The sequence below is a fragment of the Triticum dicoccoides genome, chromosome 6A (assembly GCF_002162155.2).
Source record: "Triticum dicoccoides isolate Atlit2015 ecotype Zavitan chromosome 6A, WEW_v2.0, whole genome shotgun sequence".
Lineage (NCBI taxonomy): Eukaryota > Viridiplantae > Streptophyta > Magnoliopsida > Poales > Poaceae > Triticum > Triticum dicoccoides.
The window spans coordinates 610,781,191-610,793,409 of NC_041390.1; the positions used below are offsets into that span (position 1 = coordinate 610,781,191).

Sequence of the window (12,219 nt, forward strand, 5' to 3'; positions counted from 1 at the left end):
GCTTAATCCCCATCTTGGTTTCTGCTTCTCTCACATTTACTTTGCTTCAACTAAATTATCTATTCTATCTAATTTCTGGTTGCTAGATAGATCAACTTCTCCTAGTTCATACACTTCTCCATAAAAAATCCCCAAATATTGCTGTTATTAGTGTGTGGTGAAATATCAGAGCCAATCAGCACACTTTGTGTCTTATCAGATATAGTACATCAGGAGTAAAGTTCCACTTTAGATATACTTACGAGATTTAAGTACAGGAAAGAAGACCGGAACCACAGCCACATAGCAGGAGCTCCAAGGCATTGTCCTGCACGGTGGATATATCTGAGTTCAGCTCCCTAATGGCCCTTGAGCTGATCAAGACATCCAAGGATATATTAGTGAGTTTCATTAGTAAATTAGCCCAGCCACTCTGCATTTCGGGATATCACTGTACACCTACTCATATAAAGAATAGTTACAAACCAGTCAACAATTAACCCACCAGAACAGGGTTAAATACTTGAATTAATCACATAATCAGAGATGATGTAAACAAAAAAATATAATTTTTTTTAAAAATGCTCTCAAAGGAGAGAATTAATCAGATAACCTTAAAGAAACTTAGTCCGACAATCCCGTTGAGCCAACAAACGCTCTCAAAGTATTCATCTCTAGGAAAAGAACAGAGGCCGCTGCCGCAGAGGCCGAGATCGTCGTTCGGGATGATGTGTTCGAGGCTGGGACAGAAGGAGATGGCATGCAGGCGAGGGCGGAGGGAGAGGAAGGGGACATGGGGAAGGTGGCGCACCTTTGGCACCGCGGGTGCACGATCTCCCTCGTCTTGCTGTCGTTGCAGACCAACTTGCCGCCGATGCAGCGCCTCCGACCAGTTCATTGTCCCATCACCACTAGGCCTGGCCACTGCCGCCACTCCCCGGTCCTATGTTAGATGGGCATGAAGACACATTGGGAGTGGAGGGGAAGAAGGATAGAGAAGCTGGTGAATTACTCACCGGAGTCGCCCCTGGGCTGCAGATCTGGCGAAGAAACCAGCTGGCCGCCCATCCCGCTCGCCCCCTTGACTCCCATCCTGCTGCAGCTGCAAGGCCCCCGGAGAAAGAGGCGGAGGCGAGGAGGCGGCGGTTGCGTTGGCTTGTGGAACGAGAGGAGGTCGCGTGCGTGGGGGGAGAATACAAGAGGCTTGGAACCTGATTTTTTTGTCTCTATTTCTGCCCAATACGGGAGCAACCCAGTCCCTCCCACCCAATCGCAACGCGTTTTTTTTTCATCTCCTTGTGATGACGTGTATAGCGCGAGAAGGCCCCTTTGATGCATACCTTATTGTTTCTAATGAGAATATAGGAAATAGGTAAGTACAGTCGACTGGAAACACATATTGGGTCAGTTGATTTTGCCAGGATCAATCTGAAACGTTCGATAAAAAACGAACGGGCCAGATTACGTTCTCTTCATCTAACCATTTTCTTCTTGAAAAATAGATTGCATTCTTCTTCCTCCCACCGCCCACGTGTGGAATCCAACTACCTTGTTCAATATGAAGCAATCGTGTGTCCGGGAAAGACAAGATGTATGCGTGCCCCCGCACTTGCGTGTGCCTATGAATTTCCATGTTCAAAACTAGCAACCAAATGAATGAATAGTGACCAGCAGTGAAAGATCACACTCGCGCACATTAGCATCCTATTTGCACCTCTGAAAGTGGGTGGTATTCGTCTAAGATGGACCGCAAGTTTCTGGAAACAGTGTCCGGCCTGTTGGAGTTTGAGATGCTACGGAAACATATTCTCTAACACCCTCCCTTAATCTTAACTACCCTAGATTAAGATTACTCTTGAACTCCTCAAATGGTCTTGATGGCAATGCCTTTGTAAAACCGTCTGCTACTTGATCCTTGGAGGGAATAAACCGTATCTCGAGTTTCTTGGCTGCAACCCTTTCTCGCACAAAGTGAAAATCAATTTCGATGTGCTTTGTCCTTGCATGAAACACAGGATTTGCGGACAAATATGTTGCTCCCAAGTTATCACACCATAAACATGAGATACGATTCTTCTTGATTCCCAATTCCTCAAGAAGTGATTCAACCCAAATGATTTCTGCAGTTGCATTTGCCAAGGACTTATATTCAGCTTCTGTGCTTGACCGTGACACGGTGGCTTGCTTTCTGGCACTCCAAGAAATAAGGTTAGACCCAAAAAATACTGCAAAGCCTCCAGTTGATCTTCTGTCATCACTGCATCCTGCCCAGTCAGCATCAGAGAATGCACTCACAAGAGAGGAATTAGACCGTTTAAAATGAAGTCCTATTCCCATAGTATGCTTTACATATCTTACAATTCTCTTCACAGCTGACCAATGTGCAGAAGTAGGTGCATGCAGATATTGACAAACCTTGTTGACAGCAAATGAGATATCTGAACGTGTGAGAGTTAAATATTGTAATGCTCCTACAGTACTCCTATACCTTGTACTTTCCTCCTCCTGAAGTGGCACACCTTCATATGCTGAAAGTTTTTCTGAGGAAGACAAAGGTGTAGGAACTGGCTTGCAATTCTTCATCCCCATGCGAGACAGAAGCTCAGTGATATATTTCTCCTGATTTAACACAATTCCATCTTGAGTTTTCTTGACCTCAATACCTAGGAAGAAATGCAAATCACCTAGGTCTTTCAAGGCAAACTCTGAGCTCAAATCATGCAGAAGTGCATTAGTAGCATTTTGTGAAGAACTTGCAACGATGATATCATCAACATATATAAGCACAAAAATGACTACTCCAGCCTTGTTATAAATAAACAATGATGTATCAGCTTTGGAGGCAATGAAACCAAGATATTTCAACTGTAAGCTCAATCTGGAGTACCATGCTCTGGGTGCTTGTTTTAAACCATAGAGTGCCTTGTCAAGCTTGCAAACATAATGTGGTGACTTCTTGTCCTCATAAACAGGTGGTTGTCTCATAAACACTTCCTCTTCTAGAATGCCATGCAAAAACGCATTCTGTACATCTAGCTGTCGTAGACTCCAACCCTTGGATACAGCAATGGCTAGCACAAGTCTGATAGTTGCAGCTTTAACAACATGACTGAAAGTGTCCTCATAATCAATACCATAACGTTGTTTAAAACCCTTTGCAACGAGACGTGCTTTGTACCTGTCAATGGAGCCATCTGCCTTCTTTTTAATTCTGTAAACCCATTTGCAATCGATGATATTTTTACCTTTCTGATTTGGTACAAGATGCCATGTCTTGTTCCTCATAAGTGCAGAATATTCCTCATCCATTGCCTTCTTCCACTTAGGATCATCAAGTGCACTATTCAATGTTGTTGGTTCTCCTGAAATACACAACATTACATATGGTATAGTCCCATCTTTTCTTATTTTAGGATTTCGTATACCTTTCTGTAATCGAGTCATAACTCGTGAAGAAACTACTGGCTGGACCACAGAGCACTCGCCGCAGAAGATCCCGAGGAAGCTGCATGTGATGACACAGGCGAATCTGGCGCCACCTGCGCAGAGGATCCTGTAGCCGTTGGTGTGGCCGCTTGTGTGTCCACCACACGGGTGCCAGCCGCCCGAGCCGGCACAGCGGATCGACCGCCCGACCGCGGTTGCAGGCGCGCGCTGGGCGAGGGAGATTCGGCCTCATGGCTGGTCCCGCCTGCTGCTGAGGTGGCGGCGTGGGAGTGGCGCGCGCTGGGCGAGGCGGATTCGGCCCCGCAGCCGACCCCGCAGCTGGTCCCGCCTGCTGCTGAATCAGCGCTGCGGTTGGTGGGAGCGCGATCCGAGGCTGATTTGGCCGCGGGATCCGAGGTCTGCGCACGAAAAGGAGTTGCGGGCGCCGCCGGATCAGCTTCGTCATCTGTGCCAGGTTCGTCTCCTTCCTCAGCATGAAATATAAGATGATCTTGAGCTTGATTTTCGAAATTTTGATCATTTTGAGCGCCGTTTTCACCAGGGACCTGTACAGGCAACAGAGAAGAACCAATACCAGCAGGAATATCATCACTTTGGTTAGTACAACTGTCGCCCCCATGATCAAAAGACCGAAGATGTGGAGGAAGAAGAAGGATTTCCTTGCGGAGAAGTGCACCAGCATTGGGATGAAGGGAAGCAAAAGGGAACACTGACTCATCAAAAACTACATCTCTGGATATGTAGACCCTACCAGTAGGAACATCTAGACATTTAACTCCTTTGTGCATGGGACTATAGCCTAAGAAGACACACTTTTTGGAGCGAAAAACGAGTTTGCGTGTGTTATAGGGTCTGAGGTTGGGCCAACATGCACAACCGAAAACACGAAGAGATGTGTAGTTGGGTGTGACACCAAGGAGTCGTGTAATAGGTGTTTCAAATTTGATGACTTTACTAGGAAGCAAATTGATAAGATATGTAGCGGTTAAGAATGCTTCATCCCAGAATTTGAGTGGCATGGATGCATTTGCTAGCAATGCTAGCCCCATATCAACTATGTGACGGTGCTTTCTTTCAGCAGATCCGTTTTGTTGATGAGCATGAGGGCAAGAGACATGATGTGAAATACCAAGTTTTTGGAAGAAAGAGTTCAATTTTTCATACTCACCACCCCAGTCACTTTGCATAGCAATGATCTTGGAGTTCAGTTTGCGTTCAACAAGGTTTTGAAAATTGATGAAGACTTGGAATACATCAGACCGTTTCTTTAACAAGTAAATCCAAGTAAATTTACTATAGTCATCAATAAAGCTTACATAGTAAGAAAATCTCCCAACTGAAGTAGGGGCTGGTCCCCATACATCTGAAAATATAAGTTGTAGAGGAGCAGTAGACACACTAGTAGAGATGGGATAGGGTAATTGATGACTTTTTGCTTGTTGACACGGATCACAAACTGACTCAACACTATTCTCATAAGAGAGTTTATTTTTGCTAAGAACATATTTAACTATGACTGAAGATGGATGACCTAATCGACTATGCCACCTTGATGATGATGGCTTGGTGACAATATTTGCTTGTTTATTGGACCATGAAGATGATGATGATGATATGAGTGGATAGAGGCCTCCCACGCACCGTCCTCTAAGAATGATTCTCCTTGTGCTCAAATCCTTAACCAAGAAAAAGTGAGGATAGAATTCTATAAGAACATTATTATCAAGGGTGAATCGATGAATAGAAACAAGATTTTTGGAAGTTTGAGGAACATGCAAGACATCTTTAAGGTGCAAATTTTTCATGGGGTTTTGAACAATTGAACTACCAATGTGGGTGATATTCATACCAGAACCGCTTGCCGTGCGAATTTGGTCGCCTCCGTTGTACTTCTCCCGTACTGTCAGCTTGTCAAGTTCACCTGTGATGTGATTTGTTGCTGCACTGTCTGCGTACCAATTAGTGTCCACGCCATAGGAGACAGCATGCGCCTCCTTCTCTTCTTGATCATTCTCTTCATAGCGCCACCAGCAGACACGTGCACCTCCTGGATGATGTCTATAGCATATCTGGCACTCAGGATAGTCATGCTGCTGCTCGCGTACCTGCTGTTGCTGTTGCTGTCGAGGGCGTCCTCTGAATCCGCCGCCTCTATTTGCAGGAGAAGGCTGGCGGTCACCGCGGTCACCGCGGCCGCGCCCTCTTCCTCCTCGCCCATGGGATCTACCACGGGACTGGCCGCGGCCTCTGTAGACGGCGTTGGCAGATGAATGAAACCTGCCTGAAGACGAGTCTCCCAGCATCTCCATCCTCTGATCAAAGGCGGAGATCTGAGCGAAGAGGTCATCGGCGGTGATTGTGTTCTTGACAGCGCCGATCGCCGCCACCACAGAGTCGTAGTCGCGGTCGAGTCCTGCGAGTATGTAGTCCACCATCTCCGGATCAGAGACGGGACGACCAGCGGCAGCTAGTTCATCCCCAAGGCTTTTCATCTTCGCCATATACGCCGAGCTCGACATTGTGCCCTTCTTGGTATTGGTGATCGCGATCCTTAGATTGGTGATCCGGGACTGTGATTGCGAGGCGAAGAGATTGTTCACCGTCGTCCAGAGCTCATAGGTGGAGTCCTTCCCGACGACTTGCGCAAGGATTTCTGGAGACATGGAGTTGAGAAGATATGACAGGACCTGCTGGTCTTTGGCGATCCAGGGCCCGTACAGAGGGTTCGGCTCGAGGGCCGTCGTCTTGTCCGCCTTCGTGATCTCCACAGTCTTGGGTGGAGCGGCGTCAGAGTTGTCCAGGAGCCCGGTTACCTGCGCACCTCGCAGGGCTGGGAGCACCTGGGTCTTCCAGAGGATGAAGTTTCCTCTTGCTAGCTTCTCAGATGGCGGCGATCCGAGGTTGAGGCCGACGCCGGACGAAGAAGCCATGGAGACGATGATATGTGGTTCTAGGATTTTGATTTGTGGCTAAATGTAGGAGAAGAGGTGGCTCTGATTACCATGAAAGATAATAAGCGTTCCTACTCCCTCGAGGGGAGCCGCGGTTCTGTTTATATTGATTGATGCGGCCGAAGCCAAGCTTGGAGTACAAGGAATATTACAAGGAGTTTGAGTAGGAGAAGGAAAGGAGTTTGAGATGCTACGGAAACATATTCTCTAACAGGCCTATCCTCTCCTCTCCGGTAATAATACATTCAATTCATTCATCTCCTTGTCTCTTTGTCTCTTCCGTCGCACACTGTCACCCAAATCCTCATTGCTCCTCGTATGTACTCCCTCCATTCACAAATATAAGATGCTTTTAACTTTCTGAATTAAATGTATATAGACACGTTTTAGCGTCTTTGTTCATTTATTTCTCTCTGTGTGTAGTTTATGTTGAAATATGGAGAACATCTTATGCTTTCAACGGAGGGAGTATATGTTCAACAGCTAGCACTTGATGGATCTGCTGCGGTGTGCCTGTCCGTGGTCCTCCTCTATGACGCCGAGACCGGACTAGACCGGACATGCATGACATGCACTCATCGGCCGCGCTTACTCTACTTGGCTCCCTTATGAATGAAACCGAGTGGTCAGCTGCTCGTATGATCCATTGTTAATTGCTGGCAATAGTTGCAGTATGATCCACTCCTGAAACAGGCTAGGCTAGATCTTGGCTATTTCCCTACTGATATTTCACTTGGATCATACGATCACTTGGGGGTTTATTAATCCACAATAGCTACCTGTCAATCACCTGAATTTCAAAAATGGGTCAATCGATTTTGGTTGTAGGAAGAAACAACCGGAGTGGACAAAGAAACTCGCCGGAGGGGAGGAAGAAGCTCGCTGGGCAGGCTACCCCAGTATCTATGTTAAGGTTTAGGGTGGGCCGATGGTGGACAGTGGTGGTGTGGGAGGGCGGCGAGGCAGCGCTCGGCCGCAGGCGGTGGTGGCCGGTGGTCTGTGGTGGCGGCTGGGGGAGAAATTGGGTGAGGAAGAAGAGAACCGAGGCGGAAGATATGCCCATTGGATCTTGATCCGATGGTTAAGATTGAATGCTAGAAATCGACTAATCCACTTTTTCAGGTGACTGTTGTGTAGCCACTCCCTTCTCCTCCCTTATTAATCGCAATGCTCCTCCTGATGCGGTACTCGTGTGATGTGCATGGGCAGACGAATCTGGTGTAGGTAGGTCGATAGCTTGTCTTGGTCGATCACCATGAGCTTGCTTGCGCCATCGGCATGGCTGTCCCTTTCTGTCTGTACTAGCAAGGCGCGTGATCTGGGATTGATCGCATCATCTCTCAAATCCCACGTTTTGTGACAGGGCTAGCTCGGTTGATCAGGACTTGAACGATCCCGCGAGAGCGCGGCGTGGCATTAATCCCCTGCCGGCCGGCTGGCTGGCTGTCATTTTCCTTTGGCGCCCTTTAAACCATCATCGTTTCCGGCCGGGCCGGAGCTTCAATGAACACTAGTGCTCCTACTATTCCGGCGAGCAAGGAGGAGGAGGGGTGGTTCCTTGAAAGCAAAATTAGCATTCAATGCATACTACGGAAATGGTGAGGCTCGCCGGGGGAATAAACTCACACTCTTCCTCCGTACGTACGTGCCATGCATGTACACGGGTGCATCCCTCTTGTAATCGATTTTACGGGGTATATATTGCCCTTTTGTCCATTTCTTTGTAACACAAATTTTCTTTCTAATCGAAAACCAGGGGCCTTTTTAATTCAAAAATTAGTTTGGAGTATTCCTAAAATAAAATTCTAAAGAATAAATTGAGAGGATTAATCTTTACATTTCTTTCATTGTGACGCTCTCTTTTAGAATAGTAGGATTGCAATTTATCTCTTCTTTTCTTCTTCAAATTATTTGCACTAGATTTTATTATTTTTGTTGCAAAAAGGCCAAAGACCATACATTACGTAGCTCAGACCCTTGCAAAAAAAAATAAATGCAACATATATTCAAATCATTGGAGACGCCCAATCTTCTTCATGCATTTTCATCGACGGTGCGCCGTTTGAAAAGCTCATTGCCGCCTCTAGGCCTTCGCCTCAAGAATTTTGTTTGTTGAAACACTAGAAAGGTTTTCAATACAGTCCAAAAGACACAAACGGCAATGGTCTGTGTAGCAAATTGTCGCCCTGGAAAACAAGATGAAAGAGAGGGCATGTAGCACACCTTAGGTACTGCCATTTAAAGTCAGGAAACAAAAATCTCACATGCTCCCCGACGGAGCCGAGGCTGGCCGACATCTTGTAAAGAATTATATAATTTTTCTGTGTACACTAAGCGTCTAGGTAATACTACAATATTCGAGATCTGCATTTTCTTTCCCACTCATCCGTTTTACAAATCATGTGTCAAAGGGACCCTATAATATAGAGCAATTAAAAAGGATGATTATATGGACATGCAAATACAAAAAAATTATGATTTGATGAGGATGGCCAAGACAAGCCTTTTTTCTTCTAGAGAGTAGAATGCACAACCCAAACACGTCTTGACAGACAAGGCAGTGCTTGAACAATATTAGTCACGGCAGCTCACTCATTACTCAACGGATGCCTAACCCAACCGCCTCCTTCCCAATTAGGGTATCTCTGCCTTTCGCCGGTGCCGCCGCCGGTCCGCCTCGTCTCCGGTAGCCTTAGGGCCACGAGGACGCGATGGATCCGGCCCTTGCCGGTTAGAGGGTTTCGTTTTAGACGTGTCTTCGAGATTTCTTAGGGTTTGTGTCCTGCTCCGAAAGGCGAGACGGCGGCAGCTTCCTGAAGATGGAATAAGGATCTCCCCGCCTAACCTCCTTTCTGGTGATGCGTCTAGCATTATCGGTGGGCGTGTGAAGGTGTGTCGCCGGCAAATCTATCTTTTGTGGATTTGCTTGGATTTATTCATTGTTTGTGTACGTTCGTGTGTCTTTAAATTGGATTCTTTTGATCTACGTTACTCTTCATCGGCGGCGGTTACTGTTCTGTAGCGCTTGTCCTATAGGGACTATAGGGACTTGACACGACGACTTCCCGACTGTCTACTACAACATGTTTTGCCCGACTCCTAAAAAGATGGGGCGATGACGGCAGTGCTCCTTCGGCTCGCTTGAGTGCTTGTAGTTATCTCTAGATGGTCTACGGATCAGGATGTAACTTTTATTATTTCTGATGTTCGTTGCGCCCTCATGATTGAAGATGAATAAATCGGATGTTTTTTTTAAAAAAAATCACTCATCACACGTGAGTCGTCTTCAGGGAGCAACTAGTCAGGAGGCGTGCGATCGAGTGAGGCAGCGACGGTGCATGCATGCACACGGCGGAGGCCACATCACTTTGAACGAGTAAAGGTCCGCAATATCATGAAGCGGTACAGTGTGTTCGGAGAACCAGACACTCGGTGGCGTCCATCGTTAAGTTCCCTCCTTCTGCAGTCTGCACAGTGATTTTCTGTTCCGCCACGTACATCATCCATCACTAGCATGAGCATGAGTACGCGTAGTAACATACTTTTACGTATCGGCCGCTTCCTCGATAGCCGGCCGGGGGAGCCGGGGATCGATGGAGACTAGACGGCGATGCGAGGGCGCAAGGTTCGGCACCGCCGGCTCGATCGGCCCATCGTTTCCGACGGCGCGGGGACCGGGCGACGTGATCGGGGACGCGATCCAGCGAGAGCTTTGTCGCGGTTCCCCCGAACCGAGGCCGACGTGTGCGGGTCGCCGCGGAAGCCGTGGCCGGCTGGCTGGCACCGTCGGAGCGACCGAGACTGCAGGAAGATGCCGCGCTGCGTCGTCTCTTCTTACGCGCTCGGTCGAGGAGCAGGAGACGACGACGCGGCACATGTCCACGTACGCCGCTTCGTGTGCGCGCGGGTCGGTGTCCCGGTCGACGTGGACGCGTTGCAGCTTCCTTGCAGACAAGCGTTTCCCCACCCCGCCAAGCCACCCACCTCGACGGAGAGCAACCACAGTGGGTGTGGTGGACGCTCGACCGAGCAGTGCAATTACTGTGCCGCGTGCAGACACGGACGTCGCCGTCGCCGAGGGAATATATATGTGCTGACGCGCGACGGCCGCCGGGCCAGCCGGAGCCCGATCAATCGTTCGCTACGCGCCACGGCACGACCTCGATCACCAGCTCCCCCGGCCCGTCCAGCTCTGCAACAAACTCCAGCCCCTCTTCTTTATTCCATCAGTCAGTGCCGTTCCGTGTGTAGCTTTTGCTTCATTAGACTAGCCATAGTGAAAAATAATTTAGACTAGTAATATGCATATGTTAGTAGTCTATATTACTATCTCTATAATGGGGAGTAACATATGTATGGTGTCATGCAACACATCTTTTATTAGGTTATGGACTCATCTTGCTTTGGTATGTGTGATGTTACTCACATACTACTACTAAGTAGCCATGTTATCACATGTCTATCTTTCTTCATTAATTACTTGCCACATCATCTATTTGATTTAGATATGTGTGATGTTAACACCTATGTTACTCTCACTGTGGGTAGTCTAGTAAGCACGGTGGAATATCGACCAATCACCGGAAACTGATCGCTAATACATGTTCGCTATTTTCAGGTCCCAGCTGTAGCTGTTATTTTGAGTCCAACAAGTTATTACACGTCAGGAGGCCAGAAAATGATTTACAAGTGATTTATTTCTAAATTGTGCAACCATATTATAATTTTGTTAACAATTGATCCAAAATCAATAATTAAATAAAAAATGCAACCAGGAGCGGATCATTTTTCGAGAGAGAGGCGGCAAGGTGGGTGAACGCAAACCCCTCACCGACACTGGCGGGGAGGTCTTGATCAGCGGTGGCCTGGTGTAGACGTTGGACAGTTGTTGTGCGACGCCAAAGGAGATGGGTGCTTAGGCCGCGGTCCTCATCAGGCAGTGCACGACAGCGTCGAACGGATGGATCCAACACGTCATTCTTCATCGATGCATCTTTCTCGAGGGTGGCGAGCTTGACAATAGACCTGAATCTATCGTACAACAGATGAGTGTTATTTTACAGGTTTTGGTTTGGGACAACAAGGCAGTGGTGTTACCCCTGGATAGGAATAATGTTCTCCTTGCCATATCCTGTTACGTTGGTGTGTTTTACATCGGTGGAGAGCGTATGGAGCCATGTCTCCGGCGGGTCTTCTGGTATCTGACTGGTTTTGATTCTCGGTAGATCTGTCTACATCAACCTACTTTCATGATCATGATCCTTGGAGTTTCTATAGGTCCTTATCAGCATTTTTCTTTGGTGCAGCGATTTGCTTTGCAGATAACAGCTGCCGTCTACATCGAGAACTTTACGGCCGCTGCATTTACAAGTTACTGGATTTCAAAAGTTTGCTTTGCCGGGTCAAAGGTTGGCATGGGGCTATGCTCATGGCGCAATGCCGGTGGATGCAGGAGAAAAAATACTTCAGCACTCCAAGATTTTGAATGCAATTTTCTTTTTCTGAAAGTAAGTTTGTAAGAACATGTGATACTTAATATGGACTTATGCCATAAAAATCAATAATTACACAAGGTCCCTTGAGCGGGAGATGATTTGATGCATGCGGTAGGAATACAGTGACAAGCGTGCAGTGCTTCTTTGCCCAATCACCAGTAATTAGGCTGCGTTGAGAGCGACACGACGACAAGTCCCCCAACAAGCTGCTCCTGCTGGTGCTGTCCGTGTACAGGCCATTTCTATCGGGGGGACACAGCCCACTCGACACGCACAACTAAAACAGCCCAGGGAGCAAATAGTTGCGATGATTTGTTCCATAACAGCTGATTCAGCACTGTATTTGC

At 47.4% G+C, this 12,219-nt stretch overlaps 1 long non-coding RNA gene across 1 annotated transcript in view; it reads right to left on the minus strand.

Moving 5' to 3' along the window:
• LOC119314605 overlaps positions 1 to 1,148 on the minus strand; it is a 2,309-nt gene extending 1,161 nt beyond the window's left edge. The window contains exons 1-3 of the long non-coding RNA XR_005152369.1: positions 996 to 1,148; positions 791 to 922; positions 243 to 353 (exon numbers count right to left, since the gene is read on the minus strand). This is a non-coding gene — a long non-coding RNA (uncharacterized LOC119314605). The remainder of the gene's footprint in view (positions 1 to 242; positions 354 to 790; positions 923 to 995) is intronic.
• Positions 1,149 to 12,219: the final 11,071 nt, after the last annotated feature.